Raw genomic sequence first — 6,466 nt, forward strand, 5'->3', positions numbered from 1 at the left:
GTTCTTCATCAGAATCTGAGCTTGTTGCTTCATCGACAAATGACACTTTCCTATTCCATGCTCTTTTAGGCTCGAAAGGCTTGATGTCTTGATCAGAAATCCTCTGCACCAAATGACTTAAACTTTCGAACTCCTGAGAGGCATACTTATCCCTGATATGTGGCAACAAACCCTGGAAAGCCAAATCGGCTAGCTGCCGATCATGCAGAACCAAGCTATAGCATTTATTCTTGACCTCTCGTATCCTCTGCACAAAACCCTGAACCGACTCATCATTACGTTGCCTCAACTTGACCAAGTCGGTGATCTTCTTCTCATGAACCCCCGAGAAGAAGTATTTGTGGAATTGCTTCTCTAGATCGGCCCAAGTAATTACTGAGTTGGGAGGTAATGATATGAACCAAGTAAAGGCCGATCCAGACAATGATGATGAAAATAGACGAACCCTCAATTCGTCCCTATTACCAGCCTCTCCACATTGAATGATGAACCTGTTGACATGCTCCATGGTTGACGTGTCGTCCTGCCCGGAAAACTTTGTAAAATCCGGTACCTTGTACCGATGTGGAAGCGGGATCAAATCATACGCGGGAGGATACGGTGTCCGATAAGAGTAAGTGTTGACTTTGGGTTTTATCCCAAATTGTTCCCTCATTACTTCAGCAATCTTATCGGCCCAATATGCATCGGCATCTTGGCGATGAGGCGGCTGCGGATCTGGCACTTGGTGGCGAACCTCCACGTGTCTGTTCGGGACGTGATCTGCATGGAACATTGTATTGATCACCTGTCCTCCAATCTGCGGACCACCAAACTACTGTCCACCGATTGGCTGTCCTCCGAGTTGCTGTCCAAAATTCATTGGCTGGTTGGGAATCCCCTGACCTTGGAACCCGGGATAGACCTGCCCTTGCTGGAACCCTGTAGTCTGGTAACTCTGCTGGGGCGATTGTGGAAAGGCTTGCTGTCCAAGCCATCCATTATTAGCGTTCATCGGCATAGGTGCTGCCGATGATTGGTAATTGGGTACCGTCGTTGAATTGACATACCCCGACTGGGCCATAGACCTCTGTTGCATCAGCATTGACTCTGCCGATGCGTTGGGCATCTGGAACATTGAATCTTGAGGATTTCCAGTGTGAGGCCTTGCAGTAGTAGTTGTGGTATACCGAGGACTCTGGTTCACCGGCGCATTGGGAGGTGCCGATGTCATAGGAGTTTTGCCCCTCATGTCAGTTATTTGTGATGTTCCCGGTGTCAACTCTGGAGGCATACCGTAACCCCACCAGTTGGGAGGAAGAGTCAACCCTGACATTGCCGATGCCAACATATCTGTTGTCAGTTTATGCTGCCCAACTGAAATTTGTGGGTTGGTTGTCATCGGCATAGATAGTGCACCAGTAGTCCCCGATGTACTTGGAGGGACGGCAGATTGTGCACTTGCAGTCGTCAAGGCAGCCGATGGAGCCGTGACCTCTGGTGCCGTTGGCTGATGATGGGAGGGGCCCACATAATCTGGTGGGATTTGTCCTTCCTTGAAAGTTCTTGCCACGGCATTGAAAACCGTATTAGACAGTACACCAGCTTGGTTAATCAACGCTCGATTGATGGCATTGTCAACCATATCTTGAAGCTTGCCAGGATTGGCGTCAAAGGTAACCTGCCGTGGTGCCGGCAGTGCATCTTTCTGGACCACTTCGCCTCTCCTGTTTATGCTGAAAGACCTCAGGCATTGCTGCTTGAACTCTTCCATGGCTTGGGCAATAGCTTGCTTCTGCTCATCCTTGAGGTTGGCCTCCGTCACGGGGATGACGTTCTTTTGATCGAGGTCAGAGATCGACATGTTGATCTTGATCTTGAATCCTGTCCCACCGGGCGTGCCAAAAGATGTGTTGATGCAAAACTGATCTGCAAACACAAAGGGCTAATACCCGATTCAAACGTTAAGGCGTGCCAGCCGATTTGACCTTGCTATCGGCAAAGGTGATAACTCGAATACTTTAGTCCTGACAACAGCGATGTGCCCGGATGTCACGGCTAAGAGGTACTCACGCGGAACTTGAGAACACGCCGAGCTTAAGTCGACGAATTCCTAAGAACTCGTAACAAAAGGAAAAAGTATGACGAAGTCGTCGAAAAGTAAATGCTGGAATATGAGTAAAAACGTGTGTTTGATTCCTTGATTGATTTTTTATTACAAGGCCCTAGGGTCTATATTTATACCCTGCTCAAAGAGCTACAACCAGACACGATTAGAATTCGAATTCCAAATTACACGGAATCCGTATACAAAACGATGCAAATAATTAAGGAAATAACAAAACTATCCCTCGTGACAAACCGAAACTCCTCCACATAACGACCGGCAGCTTCCAGACTCCCTCTTTGCATCATCAGCAGACCCTTTGCCATAGTCATCGGCAGACTTTCTTATCTAGCCATCGGCACCATATTACTGCCTGTGGACTTAGTCACGTTCAACTTCTCCCTCATCGGCAACCATCCTCATCGGCAACCCACTTTGTAAACATCGTACTGCCACCTTATCCTGCCATCCTAGACACGTGCCCAAAAACGGTGTCAACACACACCAGCTTGATTGATCAAGGCACGATTAATAGCATTATCAACCATGTCTTGAAGTTTACTAGGATTGGCTTCAAAAGTAACCTGCCGAGGAGCCGGCAGTGCTTCTTTCTGGATTACTTCGCCACTCCTGTTGATGCTGAAGGATTTCAAACATTGTTGCTTGTAATCCTCCATGGCTTTTGCAATAGCTTGCTTCTGCTCATCTCTGAGATTGGCTTCCGTCACGGGGATGACGTTCTCCAAGTCGAACTCGGTAGTCACCATATCGATCTTGATCTTGAATCTAGTCCCACCAGGCGTGCCAAAAGATGTGTTGATGCAAAACTGATCTGCAAACACAAAGAGCTAATACCCGATTCAAACGTTAAGGCGTGCCAACCGATTTGACCTTACTATCGGCAAAGGTGATGACTCGAACACTTTGGTCCCAACAACAGCGATGCGCCCGGATGTCACGGCCAAGAGGTGCGCACGCGGAACTCGAGAATACGCCGAGCTTAAGTCGACGAACCCTTAAGAACTCATAGTATAAAGGGGAAATATGACGAAGTCGTCGAAAAAGTAGATACTGGAATATGAGTAAAAACTTGTGTTTGATTGATTGATCGATTCCTTATTACAAGGCCCTAGGGTCTACATTTATACCCTACTCAAAGAGCTACAATCAGACATGACTAGGACTCAAATTCCAAATTAAACGGAATCCATATACAAAATGAATTTAAACAACTAAGGAAAACATAAAACTATCCCCCTGTAACTGACCGGGACACCAAAGCAGACCAACCGACAATCTCCACGCTTCCCTTCAGAGTCATCGACAGACCCCTTGTTATGGCTATCGGCAAACACCAATACTGATCATCGGCACGAGCACGTCACCACCTCTAGACTTAGTCACATTCAATTGTCTCTTCATCGGCAACCACCTTCATCGGCAACTTCCCTGCAGACTAGTTACCGTTGCTCCATTTGCCGATCTATACTTTACCGATCCCCGGGTACGCGTCCAAAAACGGCATCAATAGACACCATCACTGTGGACGAGCTGTTCAGCAAGCTCAAGTCCACCGAGATCGACTACTAGACTCAAGCCAAGCTCAAGAATCCCTCTGCACCGACTATGGCTTTAGTCTCAGGTAACAGTTCAAATTCTTCAGCTAACCCTTCACAGATGTCGTTTGCCTTATCTTCTTTAGTGTCTATTTCAGAGGAGCAGTTGGAGACCCTTGGGGATGACGAGCTGGCGTTGATCATCAGCCGGTTCTCGCGGTTCCACAATAACCGCTTGAACCGCCGCCAGGGCGGTGATCAAAAGGTGGGCTGCTACAACCGTGGAGATCTCGACCACTTCGTCGCCCACTACCCCAAGAAGAACAAGCACTTCTCCGACAAGTACAACTCCGGCAAGCGCAAGGACAAGCGCGACTACACCTCCAAGAAGTACAAGTCAAAGAAGGGCTTCGACAAGGAGGCGCTCAAGAAGATGTACCGCAAGAAAGCCAAGGCGCAAGAGCGTGCCTTCCTTGCTTCCCTCAGCGACCTCGACAACAACTCTGGCGATGACCGCTCCTCTTCTCCCTCAAGTGACGATGAGTCCGAGAGGAAGATGGAGGAGAAGCTGACCGGTCTTTGCTTCGTCGCCGACTCCACTCACGGAGGCTTCTGCACCATGGCGATTGATGAAGAGGTGAAGGCCAGCAAGGATGAGGTCTCCTTCGACGACGACACCTCTAAGGTACCTCCTTCTGTCGATGACCTTGTCGCTGAGCGTGATAGCATGAATGTCACCCTGATTAGTCAAGATAAATTGCTTAAGTGTGCTGCCCGTGAGAGGAAAGAGTTTAAGGACAAGCTAGAGTTGGCGCTTAAGGAGCTTGAGGTTGCTAAGAAGTGTGCTGTGGTTGTGTCAGATGAAGTAGAGTGCGATGAGTGTGCTGTTCATATGTCTAACTTCTCTAAATTGCAATCTAAGTATGCTACTTTGCTTGATGAGTTTGGTGAGCTGAAGGCTAGGCCTGTCTTGTTGGGTGCGTGCAAGTCCTGCTTGGGCTTGCAATCTGAGCTGGCAGAGAAGAATGCCAAGATACGTGATCTTGAGAAGGCCAGTTTAGATAGCACCGCTGCTAAGTGTGCACGTTGTGAGAGCTTGGTGCTAGAGCTTGAGTTTTGCAGGCATGATAAGATGAGATCCGAGGAAGACAACACATACCTTCGGTCCATCTTGAGCTGGGTGTCTAGCAGTGAGCCACAGTTGGGCATGATGATGAGCCAGTTTAGGCGGGGAACTTGCACATTGGGTGTAGGCTTTGCTATAGGTGGAAAGGGTGAAAATCTTTATGGCAAGGTTGGTGAGTTTAGTGGTTTGAGCCTGAGTGAGAAACCATCCACTACTCCCAAGTTGATCAAATTCACTCCACCTGAGTCTTCCAAACCCACTATCAAAGATGGAGTGTTTGAATAACCTCCAAAAGTTCCACCTCAGAAACAAGTATGGATTCCAAAACCTAACCATCTCAGGAACCCACTTGACACTCTACCAAACATCTCTGAGGATCCCCTTCCTAAAGCCAAAAAGCGACCAAGAGTGAACCATACCCACAAGAGAGTGAACCAACAACCACCCAAGAGAGAGGTAAGGTATCACAGTGTGTATTGCCATAGGGATGGTCACCTTGTTGAGTTTTGCTTTAGGAGGAAGAGAGATGAGCGGCGAGAGTACGAGTTGAACAACCGGAACATGTACCGCCCACCCCATGGGGTACACGTGCCGCCTGTTCAGAGGCGCAGTGCTAGGCCCAGAGGTGCAATGCCTCAAGGTGCTAGGCCTCAGGTTGCGAGACCACGTGGTGGTCGTGCTCGACGTGGTTCAGGTCATGATCAATATGACTTTGAACCTCATGGCGGTGGCTTTGCTTCTAAGTCCCACATCTCTAGCGGACCATGTTTTCCCTTTCGTGGTGAACGCTTTCCTCAAATGGGACATGGCATGCTTGGTGTTTTTCCTAACACTTTTCCAGGGCAAATGACCCAACACTAGTATCCTTCACAGTTTTACTAACCCCAGTGTTGCACCGTTTGCTCACCCCATGTCTTTCTATTGATGCAGATCGGAGGCCTGGAGAACACGTGGCTTGTTGATTCCGGTTGTTCACGCCACATGACCGAAAGTTCAAAATGGTTCTCCAGCCTCGACCCCGTGCAATGTAAGGAGTACATCACATTCGGGGATAATAGCAAAGGTAAGGTGCTTTCTCGTGGGACCATTCGGGTCAATGAGAGTTTTGTCTTGAAGGATGTTGCTTTGGTTTCAAATTTGCATTTCAATTTGCTTTCAGTTTCGCAACTCCTTCAGGATGGTTTTGAGGTGCGCTTTAAGACTGGCTTGTCTCGAGTTCTTGATTCTCAGGGAAATCTTGTTTGCCAGATTGTCTCTTTTGGTCATGTCTTTTGAGCTAATTTTTCTCACTCTTTTGGCTCTTCTCGTTGTCTTGTGGTTGGATCCTCTTCTGATCTCTGGAAGTGGCATAGGAGACTTGGTCATTTGAGTTTTGACTTACTAGCTAGGTTGAGCTCACTTGACTTAATCCGAGGATTGCCCAAATTGAAATTTGAGAAGGATTTGGTTTGTCACCCTTGTCGTCATGGGAAGATGGTTGCCGCTTCTCACCCTCCTGTGACTCAGGTCATGACCAAGGGACCCGGTGAGCTACTTCATATAGACACAGTTGGTCCGGCTCGGTTTCGGTCAGAGGGAGGGAAGTGGTATGTTCTAGTGATTGTGGATGAATTTTCTCGCTACTCTTGGGTGTTTTTCATGGAGGGTAAAGATGAGGCTTTTTCTCATGTTCGAGATTTGATTCTTCGGTTACAAACT

The sequence above is a fragment of the Sorghum bicolor genome, chromosome 7, assembly GCF_000003195.3.
Source record: "Sorghum bicolor cultivar BTx623 chromosome 7, Sorghum_bicolor_NCBIv3, whole genome shotgun sequence".
Lineage (NCBI taxonomy): Eukaryota > Viridiplantae > Streptophyta > Magnoliopsida > Poales > Poaceae > Sorghum > Sorghum bicolor.